The 14,305-nt window shown below is 38.5% G+C and overlaps 1 protein-coding gene across 2 annotated transcripts in view; it reads left to right on the forward strand.

Moving 5' to 3' along the window:
- The window catches only part of PRKN (parkin RBR E3 ubiquitin protein ligase), a 789,393-nt gene that overhangs the window by 620,293 nt on the left and 154,795 nt on the right, over nt 1-14,305 (forward strand). The gene's annotated exons all lie outside the window — the stretch shown is intronic.

Consider the following 14,305-nt stretch of genomic DNA (forward strand, 5'->3'; position numbering starts at 1 on the left):
ACCATAACACAGCACAGGGTAAATTACATTGTCTTCACTTTATAAGCATTTACAGGGCCTTAAGAGTTTACTCTGTTTTCCAGTTACGCTATTCTGTCTCTAACTGAGGAAGTTTAATAACTAAAAATGATAAAATAATTAACACTATAAAATAACATCAAAAAAGGGTGGGGAAGGTGAGAAGCACAGCAGTCCTTGCATTTGGGAAGATTTTGAAAACCAAGTGAAGAGGAAGGGAGACAGCTACATAATTATATGGGGAAATAGGTGGTAGGATAAAAATCCTAGTTCTAATTAATTTCATAGCTCTGTGAGCATGTTGGGAAATATTCTTTCCTACATGAGAGTGTGCGTTGGGAAGAGAAGAAATAAGGAACATATCTACATAAAGCGTACTATGGGAATGGAGTACCAGCTTTCATTTGCTAGTGCTTCCATGTTAGCATTAAGGATGAGGAACTATATTTTATACAGGATATATTAGAAATTGTTTTTTCTCTTTCTGTTTGTCGGTATAGTTTGACCGACATTTCATTACATTTTCTACTACATTGTCAAGTAATGTAGAAAGAAAGAAGCCTGAAGAGGTATATTTCCTTTTGAACTTGATGGAAACAAAAGAGATTCACTTGAAAAAGAAGATTATAGGGCAGAAAATACATTAATATTTTATTAATTTACAGTGACAACTATAGGAAAATTATGGAATTCAGAAATTGTGTAATTTTTTTTTCATAATGGTAATAGAAAAATCATAACAAAACATAAAGATATATTATCCATCTATGTATTTCACTCTTCTATCTTTGGGTTTGGTTCTTTTTTTTTTTCAAGAAACCTTTAGTCTGAAATGTGTCCACATTTGAACTGGTAAATGACAGTATATTTTGTGTAAGTACTCGTGTATAGGTTTTTAAACTTTAAACTTTCTTTTACATGTACTGAGATTTGAGAAGGGTCCTGTTTCTTTGCATCAAGTTATCATTTGGTAGACTAACAAAGTGAGAATTTGAGGCATTAGAATTATTTTACTAAACAAGATTGGAGAATATAGAGAATAGAGAGCAGACATTTTAAATCTGCCATCCTAATCCAGATAAAAACTAGCTATGTCAATAGCATTTCAAGATCACCTTAAAGAAAGCACCAAAATAAATGCTTCTGCCAGTTCTTGTGTGTATTTCTGTCTTGTGATCCTTTTGGCTTCAGAAGGATTTGGACTCCTCTTCAAAATTCAGAAAATATTCAGAACAAGTTCTTTGCAGAAAAGAAAGGTTATGTCTTGGATGAGGGCCACAGCACTTTGTATGTTGGCATTCTTCCTGGAATTATCACAGCCTTTCCTGAAGATTATTTTAATTATTTTTTTGCTCTATTTATTATTGAAAAATAGATTCCTCAGTATTTCAGCTCAAACACAACTGGAATTAAATTTCCATTCTTTCATTTTTCTGCGTTCCCGAGACTTGTATCATACAAGTTATTTCTTTGGACATATATAACAGTTCCTCACCAGAGAACCCAAAATAACAGCCAGGAAATCAGAGTGCATTTTGCACAGGTTCGTTAAAAACTGTTAATATTCAATAGGGATTATCAGGATAGCAGTTCTTATCAGTGATGTACCATTTCACCAGTGCAGAGGACTGGCTTAATAGAAGAGGCTCTAAAACCCCTTGTTACAGCTGAAGGAGCAGGTCCATTCAGCACTGGAATAAACCCTCTCTCCAGGTAGGTCATAAGAAATCATAGGATCCTACAGAGGGGTGCCAGATCAAAGCAGTAGTCTCTTCTGTTCCACATCCCACTTGATTGTGAGTGTCACTTTCCCTTTTGTCATTTTATCCTAGCACTTTTCTGCACAGGCTTTTACTCTGCTTTCATTTCTTGCTGACACAGCCAGTCTGGCTCTCTCATTGTTTCAGCACATTCCATCGTCATTCACAGTTGTGTAGAGTGAGTATAAATGCTGCCTAATCAAAATGCAACTACTACAGTCATCAAAATGATTACACAGGTTGCAGGGCAATGAATATTCAGCACTTCTGCCTCCCTTATTGAAACTGGGACTTCTGCTAGTCCATAGTCCCATTTCCACATTACCTTCATCTAGACAATAAACACCCCTTACTCCAGGAGGAAAGGGGCAGAAAAAGAGATAGAGCATGTAAGCATATTGAATCAAACCATTCTTTTAATATGTTTTATAATTTAGGGCAGTAACGAGCTCTTTCTTGCATTAGAGTCGTTCCTTAAAGAATAAATTTTTAAATATCTTTAATTACACTTAGTGAAGGTAAGACATGAGTACTGGTTTAATCTTCTAGATGGTCTTGCGGATTAAAATTAGATTTATACATTTGCATAATAAAAGTAATGTTGTGAAAGAAAGCAGTTTGAGTATGTGAGAGATAATTGCATTTGTATGACTTGCCTTGGGGCAACCCTTATTGGATTGAGCTCAGCACCAGCCATTATACCAGTGGAGCATTTTGCATTTTTATGTAGCAGTGCAATAGAATTTAAATTTTATGCACAATTAGTCTTGTATTGATGTATAGTTTGTAGGTAGGCTTAAGCTATAAAACTAAGTGTAGCTTTTTGTATGGTGGAAGGGAAGGGAGCAGAAAAAAAAAAAATCAGGTTTCTGAAGACTGAAATTTGTAGGAGTCCGGCAATATTAATACAATTCTGCTGGTTTCCATCCAGTAGCCTGAATTGCCAATTTTCTGCAGTGCCTCCCCTGATACAGTATTTCATACACAAGAAGTTCAACATAAGTATTGAGAAATCCTGTGACAGCTTTAATGACATCTCTTAAATTTGAATTTCTCCCCTACCATTTGCCTTTACACACTACAATACTTGAGAAAGGAGCTGAAGCTGAGGTATTTACGAGTTGAGTGCATAAAATAGAATGATGTAGCTGCACACTGTGTTCTAATAAGCAAACTGTATTTGGTAATTTGCTCAGATATGGACAGCAAAATTAGCAGTATTTATTTAGGAAATGGTTATCAACAGTTTTCCACTCAACAGAGCAGAACACACAAACACAAGAGCAGAAATGAAAGGCTTTCTTTGCAGCACCAATATCTCAGAGTATTTTGCAATATTCCTTCACAGGTGACATGACAGTAGAATGACCTGAATAAGTGTGACAATATTTTACACAGTATTCAGATTTAAGGGCAAATATTCCATTTCTTGTTCATTGTTTCATGTGCTTTAAGTAAACCAAATACCCACTAAGAAGGTAGATATCATAGAATCACAGAATGGTTTGGGTTGGAAAGGCCCTTAAAGATCCCAAAAGGTCCCACCCCCCCTGCCATGGGCAGGGTCACCTTCCACTAGACCAGGTTGCTCAAAGTCCCATCCAGCCTGGCCTTGAACACTGCCAGGGAGGGGGCAGCCACAGCTTCTCTGGGCAACCTATTCTAGTCTCTCACCACCCTCACATTAAAAAACTTCTTCCTTACATCTAATCTAAATCTGCCCTCTTTCAGTTTAAAACCATTACCCCTCATCCTATCACTACACTCCCTGATAAAGAGTCCCTCCCCACCTTTCCTGTAGCCCCCTTTAAGTACTGGAAGGCCACTATAAGGTCTCCCCAGAGCCTTCTCTTCTCCAGGCAGAACAACCCCAACTCTCTCAGCCTGTCCTCATAGGGGAGGTGCTCCAGCCCCCTGATCATCTACATGGCCTCCTCTGGACCTGCTCGAGCAGGTCCATGTGCTTCTTATGTTGGGGGCCCCAGAGCTGGACACAGGACTCCAGGTAGGGTCTCACAAGAGTGGGGTAGAGGGGGACAATCACCTCCCTCGACCTGCTGGCCACAGTTTTCTTGATGCAGCGCAGGATACAGTTGGCTTTCTGGGCTGCAGCTGTACATTGCCGGCTCATGTTGAGCTTCTCATCAACCAACACCCCCAACTCCTTCTCTGCAGGGCTGCTCTCAATCCACTCATCACCCAGCCTATATTTGTGTTTGGGATTGCGCCGACCCAGGTGCAGGACCTTGCACTTGGCCTCTCCAGCCTGTCCAGGTCCCTCTGGATGGCACATCCCTTCCCTCCAGCGTGTTAACTGCACCACACAGCTTGGTGTCATTGGCAAACTTGCTGAGGGTGCACTCAGTCCCACTATCCATGTCACCAACAAAGATGTTAAACAGCACTGGCCCCAACACCGACCCCTGAGGAACGCCACTCGTCACTGCTCTCCACTTGGGCATTGAGCTGTTGACTGTAACTATTTGAATGTGACCACTGAGCCAATTCCTTATCCACCGAGTGGTCCGTCCATCAAATCCATGTCTCTCCAATTTAGAGACAAGGATGTCATGCAGGACAGCATCAAATACTTTGCACAAGTCCAGGTAGATGGCGTCAGTTGCTCTTCCCTTATCCACCAGTGCTGTAACCCTGTCATAGAAGGCCACCAAATTCATCAGGCACAATTTGCCCTTAGTGAAGCCATGTTGGCTGTCAGCAATCACCTCCTTATTTAGCATGTGCCCTAGCATAGTTTCTAGGAGGATCTGCTCCACTATCTTGCAATGATATCCTTACAGCAGCACAAGAATTTGTAACACTGTTAGCCTCTCAAATACATATTTCATTCTGTGCAGGAGTGGGGCAGAGTCAGAATGCTAATTTATCTCTTAAGTCTCGTGGTTTGTTCATTTAAATTTATCCTAATGACTCAAAATAAAGCCTTGTATTTGTCAACTGCCCTCATGATATGACACCCACCAAGTCACTGGAGGTTTCTAGTGATGAGCCAAAAAATGAGAGGCTGTCAGAAGATTCCTGCATATGCTTAGTCTTGTGCCTTTTATGCTTTCTAAATAATAGTACTGAAACTAGTGTTATTATTGTTCTGGACTTATGATCTCCATACCGCACACCCCTATCTCTGATACTCTACTGTCTTGAGATACTAAGTCTTTTCACTGCCTCTTGCTGATTGCTTCTTCCCTAAACACTCTTTCAGTTGGTTTTTTTGTTCAAAGACTTTAAATGCTTTTGAGATGCAGGAGTGTAAAGGACTTTTGTGGGTGGAAAAGTTGGATCCCCTAGCAGGGAAGAGTCATCATTCTGGATTTGGTTTACTGCATTGCTTAAATTGAACTAGACCTCTGTCACTTTCCTGCTCTTCTGCTGCATTCCTTCATCCATGATTGCTTTTACAAAGGCCCTTCACCTAAGGCCTTAACTTTTACCTCTTCTGTGACTCCTAGTTTAAGGGTGTACTTAGAGGGAGTGATGTGTTCAGTAGCAAAAACATCTTAAGAAATTCACATGTGCTCCATTCCCTTCATGTCAGCCCCTTCTTAACCCTGCACCTTTTTTTTACTACCTCTTCAGCTGTGTTAATAGAATTCTTTCTGAGCCCAGGAACTAAACTAAATCACTATTTTATTTTAAAAAAAGCAAGAAAGCATATGTGATCCAGATCTTTCAATAGTCATTTTACAAGCAATTGGATTGACATGGCTGAGAGGATAATGAACCAGAGGAACCTGTTCATCTAGCCTTGCTACTGCAGTTTCTTTATGTAGTCAGTCCTTAAAGAAGTCTAGGGCTACAGCACTGTACACAGCAATTGTATTTTACTCATCAGGACCAACTATGTAATTAATTTGTTTTCTGTGATACATCTGTACAACATGGTGATTCTATTTACTTTTGTAGTGTTCCCTGCAATTCCACATAATTTAGGATTATGCTTGGAAATATTGGATAGCCCTTCACTGAAAAGCCAGCTGGAGAGCACTTGTCTTGCCTGCTCATGTGGGTTTTCTGGGTAGAGGAATGCTTATAGCTTGAGGTGCTGCCTTGAGAGACCTTGTCAATTTATGAAGAAAGCCCTGTTTATTTGGACACAGCAGAATATGATGTGGTTTTTTATAGTGCCTAACACCTTTTGTGGAGCATTCATCCCAAAATATTCTTTTCTAGGCTTTTCTCAAAGCTCTACTTTCCTTAGACCTATCTTGCCGCCTGTCTCTCACATCGCACTTCCACATACCAGTTTTTTGACAGCAGTGCCAGTTACAGGTATGCCTGAACTATCTGCCTCTGGATCCCTGTTCCCAACTCTTTGCCATCCCCATAAGTGGGCCAATGCAGTTTTTTGGGCTGCACTGAGATGTAAAGCAGGGGAATTAGCTAGGTTGACCACAACAGGGTTGTGGTGAGAAATCTGCGGTGTTGTTTTTAACGTGGACCGTTCCCTTCTGTAATTTACAATGTAGACTCACAACAATTGTGCTAGCATGGCTTTGGGGCAAGAAAAGACTTTAGCCAGATGTTCAGGAATGGAGCTTCTTAAGTCAGTTTTACTGATGAAAAGATGTTGTGTGGGATAGTTTTTTCACTGTTCCTAGTTCTCCGTTTTACACCCAACCCTTCACAAAACAGTAACCAGGAAAACTCTTCCACTGACACATACTGCTGTAGTTGCCTTTGCTTTACGTACTCACCTGTGCTTTTGTTTGGGTGGGAGACCAGTACTGCTCAGTTGCTCCTTCAGAAATGAGCAAATTTTTTTCTTAAATGTCTCTTAAAAAAAAGGCAGATATTTCTCCAACCTTTTTCCTTCATTGTGAGAATAACATAAAGGGGAGGAAGGGAGGAAAAACGGCTCTCAGATCTCCTTTAGACTATGATGGGTATGATAGAACCCAATTGTCCTCCAAATTTTGGATGATCTTTAAAAACCTGTCTGTTAGGAAAACGCCCAGAAGGAGAGAAACTCAATTTCATTTTATTGTGTATTTTGACAAGATAATGATGAGCTTAATGGTGCTCAATCTTAATTAGGTCCTTCAAGCCCTAACTATATTATAAATTCATTATTAATTATTATCTTCATTAAAATGAAATTTTCCACTGGCCAATTTGAGGAGTCCAGGTTTTCAAGCACTATTCACATTTAAAATGGTAAAAGAAAACATAGATTATTTTAAATAGCCATTGGATTACTTCATTTTTTGTGTCGATATCATCATTTGGAATGAAAACAATGCAGATGTGGAGTGCTATGCCAAGCAAGCTGTTTTCAGCTGTACACAGTATTCACTTTAATATCAGGTAATTATATTTTGGGAATATTAGCAAAACTGCTTTTATTTTCTAATCTGAACTCTTTCTGAGGTTTATGGGGTGGATTACAATATTATCCAGTATTGCATAAGAAGGAAATTTAATGTACATGATGTCATGACTGCATATTCTGTCTACAGGGTGGAGTAGGACAAGAGGGAGAGTGACTAGTGGGAAATAAGACAACATCTTCAAAGACTCATTTCTGAGTTTTAATGTCATGGGTTAACATACGGGGATTAAAGCAGGGAATTACTGTTTTTCTCTTGGTAGCTGAAAGGGAATTCAAGGTTATGATACATGATGAGAACTTCCCCTCTAAAAACAGCTTAAAAATAAGCCAAGTATCATTTTGAAATAATTGTCAAAATTTGAGAAATATACTGATGTTTGGAACTATTTTGGTAGCATGCCAACATTTGATTAGGGAGCTTTGGAATGACAAATGAATGTTCTATAAAAACATCAGCTGAAATATGTGGGTAGTTTTACTGAAGTGAAGGATTTTTTCACATGTGGGCATTTTATTAATACTTGAAAAAAATAGTAAGGTACTGGGGATTTTTAGCTAATTGGTAACCATAGCTTTCTCTAGGGGATTCTAAGGATAATATTTCTATTTTGAATATCCAGGGTTTTCTGATTTTTAAAATTTTACTGTTATAATAATGGCGATATATTTAACTTTTAATGCTAGTTACAGAGTTACTCATCCAATGTCATTTCTAAGCTATCACGACACTATAGTTATTATAGAACCAGTTAAGGTATGAATTTATGAAACTTGCTCCTAAGACAGAGCCAAATCTGTTGCTTTTCCGTTGCAGGCTAAGCTTATTTTTTTGAAATTATATTTATTCTCATTTGGGATTTTTTAGAATTTACCCATTCCATGTTTGTGAATTGTCTGAAAACTACTAAGAATCCTTATTTTATGAATTTTTGGACAACTACTTTAAACAACTTCATTCTTTGTATGGCTTATAAGCCATATGGTGGAAGCATTTATTACTCCAAGTTTGAAGTGTTTTGATTGCTTGCATGATATATGTTTTATCCAATTATATAACAGTAATTTTACAATAGAAATTTGAATGCAATTGCTTACACTTACAATCTTAAAATACATTTTTTCACTGTGTATCTAAAATATTTATTTTAAAATGACTATTTTTGCAAGGTTCTTCACTAGTAAGTGCACTTTACAAAAGACTTGTGAAATATTCATAAACAATTGTTTACCAAATTTTGTGTTCCAAGAGAGGAATTAAGTTAAACTAGAGTTCATAGTACAATCACTATCATCATTTCTTAGTATCCTGAGTTATGGAGATGTTGTGTCTTCTTCCAAAATCAAGCACTGTAAACCAGAAAAGTTCACTGGTAAAGTTATGTTTAAACTAAAGCATGAGAAACACAGCTAAGGCATGTAGAAGCAACATTTACGCAGTTACTTAGGGTCATAGTGCAGTAGCCATTCCATTCAAAACTTTCAAATAATCATCAAAAATGTGCAGCTCTGGCTGTGTCTTAAATAATTACATTACAAATTCCACCACCACCACCTCCCGAAAAAACCAAACCAAACCAAAACCAAAGCAACAGGCTTGAGTAAGAGTGCAGATTTTAATAGGCAGTGTAGGTTATGGAAAGGTCGTGTCATTGTGAAAGCATGGATGTAGAACCGAAATTGTTAAAAAACATAAGTATTGTACTCAAAAAGTCATATCTCTGAGAAGCTGCTTTAAACATTTTTAAAGTATACATTCTAAACAGATTCATATGCAGCCCCTTGACCTTTTGCTTTTCAGAAAAGGTATATGAGTTCACCTGCTGGGAAAATGAATATTTTTCATATGATGTTGCTTGTTCTATTTGGAAAGTGTACAGATCTGCTGCTTTGCTTACAAATATATCAGCAGAAGCATCCACATACTTACCTAACATTAAACAGTTCTGCAGTACCCTTGGCTAGCAGCACCTTGCTGCTTTCTGGTTATGTATGTTGCACTCATTTCCTCCGCTTTAATTCCTTGTGTTATCATTTATCCTTTTGAATCTTTTCTTCTTTTTAGAAAGGGAATGATAGCTGAACCACTTGAGTGTATCTAATGATGATCTTCCATGCAGTCAAGGGAGAGTTATGGAGCTTTGTGTTGGAGCTTCTGTAGCCCTCCGTTGCATGAGTACTGGAATACTAGATGAAGTATACAAACTTACTCTGCTTTTATACTGATAATCATGTGTGTTTTATACATTTAAATATTCTGAAACAGAAGAGAAAGCTCTAAAATAAAAAATATAAGTTTAACTTTAGGCTATTTTAGGAAATTAGCAGTCATTAAAACTGCTTCTGAGACTTATTCTGCTGCATATTTGCTGTCCGGTGAAAATGAAGCCCTTATTAAATCTAAACTTGTAAATTTCTTCTCTATAATAAAAACCTTTCACTATAGACAACTTAATGTTAACAATTTGTAAGGGAAGATAATAAGTCCTAACTGAATTTAAGTAATGATTTCCAAAGTAGCGCTATAAATCTACTACAGTTGAAGTTCATAATGTCTCAAAGGAAAGGGAACTTATGGCCACTGAAATGAATAATCTGTAAACTGCCCGTAATTCACACTGTTATTAAGACTAGTAATTTCTTTGATAGGAGCCTTTGAGTTAGAATATTAAAACAATTGAATGATAAGCTAATACAGCAGCTCATACACATGAAGTTCTATTATATCAAATGATTTGTGTTACTTCTCTTTCCTGCAGCTCTAGCAATTATTGTAAATCTTAAGTAGTATTTTAATCCTCAGGACATACTATAAATCAAAACCTAGATTTCAGAAATTGTCACCCCAGCAAGTGAGGTTGTACAGAATCTCACTAATAGGAATTGACAGATAGCAAATTATATTTCCACTCTTAGCTTGGAGTGAAATTTTCTTTGAGAGGAATTTACCATTTGCCATAAGGACAAAACTGTATTGGCTTTTCAAAACCACTTCACTCTGGCCTAACTCTGCTTCTGTTTTAGGACAATGAGAATTTTAACTTTGCTTTTGCTGAATTAAATAGTAAGTTAATACTAATTACAACTGAGGGAATAATTGACCTTTTTCTAGTCCACGTCTGTTCTTGCATTATGACTCTAGAGATCAATAAAGGAGTAGAACATTCAGGACCTTTTCATATGTGGTGTTGGACAGAAGCAGGAAGACTTTTCCACAGAGTTGGTATCTACAGCAGGAAATTAAAAGTGAAAAGGAAGGTACCCAGGCACACGAAGGCTGCCTGGGACAAAAGCATCCCATGTCTATGCTAGGGAGTTCTTCCAGCCTCCAGGCCAGGGTATCTGCATGCAGAAAGCCTTTGGGAAATGTTTAGCAAACATTGAAAAGAGCATTTAGGCAGCTTCAAGACAAAATGAAAAAGATTCTCTCTCTGCTCAAAATGCTGTCTCTCTTCCACAGATACTGATTCATCCTGAATTAGATTAACTGCTATTTTTGAAGGGCTGAATGTGCCCAGCTGCTTTTCAGGTGTGCACCTACCAGCTGTATCAGCTCAGTACAGCCCTGCTCCATGCTCCAATTAATTGTCATAACCAGCAGTAGGTAATCCTCACAGGATTACAATTCCTGTTTCCTCCATTTCTGATCTTTTGGGATCTCATAGGTTGTTGGATCTTCTTTTGGGAATTCAGTATCATGTTGTTTTTCCACCCTAATAGTTAGGCCATCACCACTTAGGGCAAGGACAGTACAGGTTTCATGGTGAGCCCAGCAGACATTTGCTTCTGAAACAGTAAAGTCACTCCTAAATCCCAGCCAGAATTTGTCCCTAAAATGATTTACAACCTCCAGTTAATCCCTCTGTCAGAGCTGGACTCTTCTGGAGACTTCCTCCAATCTGGTGCAGGCTGAAAATATGATCACATCTGACCAAAAGAAATTGGCTTTCAATCTTACATCCTCTATTTTCTTGTAAATTCAGAAGGGTGAAGGACAGAAACTGAGTATTTCTAAGCCAGTGTCTAGCTGAAAAGACAGTTCCAATAACAGCTTTGTAGTCTCTTAAAATATTTTATAAATTTCACACTTGGCTATATCCTGAACTTTTCTACATATGGGTTTGGAGGGGCTTGAGGAGCATTTTCAGCCATGTGTTAAATACTGAAAATAGTTTACGTTCAGGGAAGAGGTTTTCAGTCCCATCTCTTTCTGTCTAGGTAAATATTGATGCGCATAAAATTGTTCTAGTGTTCTTCATAGATACGGCTTGACTAAGATGATAAAACAATGTTGAAATAAATTATACTTTCCTTCACACATTTCTTGCTTAAGAATTAATCTTCTAGGTATTGTTGACAAGGGAACAAAAGAAAGGCAAACTTTCAAAATTATTTTACCTGCCTTGCTCAAACTTTGCAAAAACACAGCATCCTTGTAGAAATTTTAAGCTTCCTTTGAGGATTGTGACAGGATTCTGCCATATTCGGTCAATAATCTTGCCTCATCACTTCCAAGGCCTTCATGCCCAGCTCAGCAAGGCCTTGATGTTACAAAGTCCTTTGAATTTTACCTAAAGGGAACTAAAGCCCTTTCACACTCCAGTCCTGCTTTTTGTTTCATTTGACATTACTCAGTAGGTTTTGCTGTGTCTAAATTAGAACAGTGTCTAATAGCTGTCTGATTGCATTCATCATTGCTGCAGCTTGACAGGTCTGCAGCATGAAGGTCATATCAAATCCCAGTTCACATAAGGCAAAGATCTGATTTATTTCTGTCCAGAACTCTTGAAAGGCAACCACAGGCCCCTGGACTTTTTTTACACATACATGCTGCAAATTATTGGTCGGAATCAGACTTCTGGATGTAAGGGCTAGGGTTTACTTGGTCAAAGTCTTGGGGTGCTCACCCTGCTATATATTGATAGTTGTTTTTATCACTTCTTTGGGGGATAAATCTTCAATTTTCTTTTTGCTGTAGGTGTTTTCATACCACAAATTTATTTTAAACCCATTATAAATTTATCATTGCTGATTGGCCTCTAGGTCAGTGATATGCCCTTCCAAAAATGTTTCTTTTTAGAAGATAAGTCTGTTAATGTATTGCCTTATAGTGATACAAACACGATTCTATTAAAAAGTCACATAATATACACATGAAAGGGAATTTAAACCTACAAAGAAATATTTGCCCATCCTTTTCTGCTGAAACTGAAGAAATGGTTTCCTCAGTGATGGGTAAACTTGTATGCCTCGTATAGATAAGAGATGGATAAATACTGTGTTGCTCGCATTCATAGTTGGTAATCTCCATTTACCTTTTTCTACAACAGCAGTGTTTTTATCTTTTTAAATGTTGACATGCTGTTGTGTAGCATGTCCAGGCCCTCATCAAACTGCAACATTGAGGTCACATCAAGTAGTCAGCTGAGATTTCCCTTCCCAACTAGAGACACAGAGCTACAGAACTGCCATAAGAGACTCTAGAGAGGGATGAGTAGAAAAGGGGTGTCTGTTAAAGGCACACTTAACAGTATCTCAGTGCTGAAACATATTTAAAATACTGCAGTTGGCAAAAATTAAAATATTCCTTAGGCTGATATGAATCATGCCATAAGCTGAATTAGCCTCTGTTTGGGTCTAGAAGTTAGGGATGGAAGGGGCAAGGACTGTACCTCTTAATACCTCTTCCATGCTATGTCTCTCTTCATTCAGATTCCTCCTAAATTCTTATATGCTGTGTGATGCACACATGGTAATATATGTCACCGTTGGAAAAATTGCATGTGAAATATGGAGGAATGAAAAGCACTGAACACAGACCCTGCAGCTATCACCGTCAGTTGGATTTCACAGAGGATCTTGAGTGATAGGTCTGCCCAAAATTCTTCTTATGGGCAAGGATCTTGTCAACATTGAGTGTACTGACAAACTGGCTATTTAAATTTGTTATTATTTGTTAAAAGTCAAGGACTTGAAGACATTTTTCTCTGCTTTTACTAAGGCAAACCTGTTGTCCCTGTATTCTCAAAGGAAACTGCAAGAAGTTGTGAGTTTGCTTCACTCGCTTCTTTAACTACCCTGAGATTAAGTTAGAGAAGTTTCATTTATGGAACACCATTCCATGGTTGAGAAAACTAATTATCTTCCTGTCAACGCTACCTATACTTACCTCTAGATCATATCTGTCTTTATCTGATCTTTGACACTCTCCAAAAGGTCAAATGGGAACAGCCCTAGAACTGCCAACTCTTCACATCTGCTCACAGAGCCTCCAGACCCTTGACAAGATCATTTTGCAGTATAGCTCATGTCCACACAGGTTAACATGGACAAGGATAGCGCTCGTGTCTATCTAGAAATTTTTCAGTGTCTTCATGCATCTGAGAAGCAACACATCAACTAGTGTGTCTAGCATATTTAGCAGGGAGTTCCTTTTGTCACTCTCATGCTTGTCACCAATTCTGGGTTAAATTTTTGTTTCTTACTAGTTCCACATATCTGTTCCTGCTAGGACGTGTAACACTACATGCAAAATGACCAACCATAGTCTTTCCTGCAGAGGGGCCATTTTCTCCTGGGAAATGTGCATTGAACTCTTCTGTCTTTGGACATCCCCCACATACAGTATGAATGTTACCATCTCAATGAGGTCTCTCTGATTACAGATGTGTCTCAGCACAGCCCCTTTGTTCTGCACCTCTCCTTGTACCAGTGAGATGTCAGCTGGCAGCTCCCTGAGTTCAACCCATCCCTCTCTTGGCCTCGTTTGTCAGGAAAATATAGGCCAGAGTCCTGCAAATGTAGTCCAGTGCCTGGGTTAAGGCATCATGGTCAGTGTGCTAATGGGTCTGGCCCTGAGAGCTTTCAGGTTAAAGAAAATCTGACATGAAAAATAGCTCTGCCAGTGCTGAGTGTGTTCAGTGATGGGTACTTTTTCTGTATGCTGCTGTCCTGGTTTTGACGAGAATGGAGTTAATTTTCATTGGAGTATTTCATGCCATGTGATGTCATGCCCAGGTGGGCGGCCTCTCTCGCTCTCTCTGGCTCTCTCTCTCAGCTTTTCGCTAGGGGCTTGCATGCACGCCGTCTGCTTGTCGGGCTGTGTTGTTGCTGTGGGGGGGTGGTTGTCACACCCAGTAAGCCACTGCTGCATTTTACCCGTTTTCTTTTTGAACTCACT

The sequence above is a fragment of the Strix aluco genome, chromosome 3 (assembly GCF_031877795.1).
Source record: "Strix aluco isolate bStrAlu1 chromosome 3, bStrAlu1.hap1, whole genome shotgun sequence".
Classification (NCBI taxonomy): Eukaryota; Metazoa; Chordata; class Aves; order Strigiformes; family Strigidae; genus Strix; species Strix aluco.